The sequence below is a fragment of the Otolemur garnettii genome, unplaced genomic scaffold, assembly GCF_000181295.1.
Source record: "Otolemur garnettii isolate 467f Iridium unplaced genomic scaffold, OtoGar3 scaffold00035, whole genome shotgun sequence".
Lineage (NCBI taxonomy): Eukaryota > Metazoa > Chordata > Mammalia > Primates > Galagidae > Otolemur > Otolemur garnettii.
Window position 1 is genome coordinate 3,054,431 of NW_003852430.1, and position 2,566 is coordinate 3,056,996.

General features: G+C 38.3%; 1 protein-coding gene across 1 annotated transcript in view; it reads left to right on the top strand.

Moving 5' to 3' along the window:
* TINAG (tubulointerstitial nephritis antigen) overlaps positions 1-2,566 on the top strand; it is an 80,852-nt gene that overhangs the window by 11,715 nt on the left and 66,571 nt on the right. The gene's annotated exons all lie outside the window — the stretch shown is intronic.

The window sequence follows — 2,566 nt, forward strand, 5'->3', positions numbered from 1 at the left end:
CTTTCCAAAAGGAACATATTAGTTTACATTCCCACCAGCAGTGTAGGAGTGTTCCCTTTTCTCCACATCCACGCCAGCATCTCTGGTTTTGGGAACATAATGGTGTTAAAGGGAGCACAGGGAGCTTTACTTTGGATAAGTATTTAGGCAAAATTAGGGAGTTGGCAAAATTGATTTATTTGTGCTAACCATCTCACCTTGTGCTGCTGTTCTGAGCAAGCCAGACACATACTTAGGTACTCTTGGTGGAATCTGACATTATAAGGAGGTGTCTCAATGATCCCCCAAATAACAAGTTAATCTGGACAACTTCACTGACATAACTTAACGTCCAGCAATTTCATTCTCAGTTGAGCCACTTTCCTTTGCTAGTCAACTTGAAGATAGCGATGACTGACACTTAAACATTGGAAACAACTGTTTGGTGTTCTACAGATTCATCAATTAGGTGGCATCCCGGCTCATAGAAAGGGATTAGGATGTGGGTCCCAAACCCTGGCTTTCTTTACAGAACTGAAAGAAAGATTCATAGACTGGCTGCTATCTGCCTCAGAGCTTCTTCACTTTCGTTTATCACATCTCTGAATACCGATAACATCTTCCACATTCTGGAATAGACTTCATTTAAGAAGATCTATTATGAAGTGACTCAAAAAGTAAAATAATCTTGAGATGCGATTTTTAGAAAGAGAATTATCATTTCCTTCCACAAACAGATGTTATGTTTCCCAGCACAATGAAGACACTGAATTTCAGTGTACCCGAAGTCTTTCCTTGGAAGTCATAAAATACAGGAAATCACATTTGTTGACTTAATACTCTTAAACTATTTTCAACACCTCTCTCTTACTCTGTGTGAGTGTGTGCGTGTATGTAGCTGATATTTTAGGTGATAACTTGATGACTTTTTATGGATTTCTAGAAAAAATCAATTATAATTTTCTGTGGCTAAACGATATTTAAATCACTCAAGGAACAGAAGAGTATGCATCATTTTGAGAAATTAGCTGAATGAGCTTCCTCAAAGGATTTGAATGTTGGACCTAATTAGCAAACATTTCCAAGAAACAGTAAGCACTGTCACAGAGTACATGAGCACACACAGTCTAAAGCAGTGTGCTGAGACAGTGCATTGAGAGCACAGAAGGTCTTAGAAATGCTACAGGAAGAAGCTTCTTTCCATCGCTGGTTTATTTTGAGCTTACTCTAGGCCTAGTTAAGAGGCATAGGCTTTGCATTTTGGTAGCAAACATTAAAACATTGCATGACTGTAAATGAGTAGAAAGTGAAGTGTAATTGGAGGAAAAGGAAACATACACAGATCAAAGAAAAAACATTGACTAAAAGGAAAAAGCTATGAAGAAAATGAATAAAACTATAATTATTTATGGGGGGGAGAAAATCCTTGACTTTATAAGAAAGTTCTAATTCTGAGCTATTCTTGCTTCGTGATACTCTAATAGTTTTCATAAGATAATATTATACCATTCAGTATCTGTTAAGTGCTTTTAAAAATAGCCCACCTGGAAATATACAATCTTTGTTTGAAAAGTCTCTTTCCTGCGTCTTGACAGTATTTTAGATCCAAGTCTCTTTATTCTACATAATGTACTTCAGTGCTTACTGAAGCATCTTATTTTTCAATGCAGCCAATTGATATAAGTAAACCATGGCTTCTATTTGTGGAGCTGTTGGGGTTACAAATAAATCACTTCTGTCTTAGAGGAATTCACCATCTCATTGTGGAGCCAACATGACATACCTTTATAAAAGGATTTCCGATGACAGGGAAGAATATAAATGTCCAATTAGTGACCCAAGTAGTCATAAGCAAGGTAGTGGGACCAAGGGAGCTGCATACTGCTTCAGTATCTGCTGCTGTGCAATAAACCATTCCAGAATTGAGCAGTCTAAAACTAGTTTTCAATTGTTTGAATCAGCAATTTGGAATGGACTCAGCTGAGGCTTTCTTTAGCAGTGTCTTCTGGGATCACGGTGTGTTTATGGAAATCTGGAGCCTCCCCTGAGGCTGAATTGTGTGGCCTGGCCTAATTCTCATGCCTAGAGGTTGGCACTGGTTGTGGTTGGGCCATGCATCTCCAGTAGGCTAGCCTGGGCTTCTTTTCATAGTTCCAACAGTTCACAAATGGAAGGTAAAAAAGTCCTCTCTTGAGTGATGCAGGGTATCAATTCTACTGCTTTCTATTGGACAAAGCAAGTGTGGGGCCAGTCCACATTCAAAGGTTAGAGAAATAGACTTCTGGATGAAAAGTAGTGCAAATAATTTGTTGCCATTTTTAATCTAATGTATCTTTACTTGAGTTTTCTTATAAACTCAAAATCCAGTCTACTTGGCAAGTTTGCCTCGACATCTCCCTGCTTTCTCAAACTCAGCACAACCCAAACCAAAAGGATTAACATCTACCAAAGTTTCTTTATTGGCATCTCCGTCCATCTGGCCAACTAAGCCAGAAAATTGAAGTTAGTTTATTTTTTTTCCTTCCTTGTCACTTTCAGTCACTAGGTGTTCCTGATTCCCACACTCACAGTTTCTCTCAGATATCTA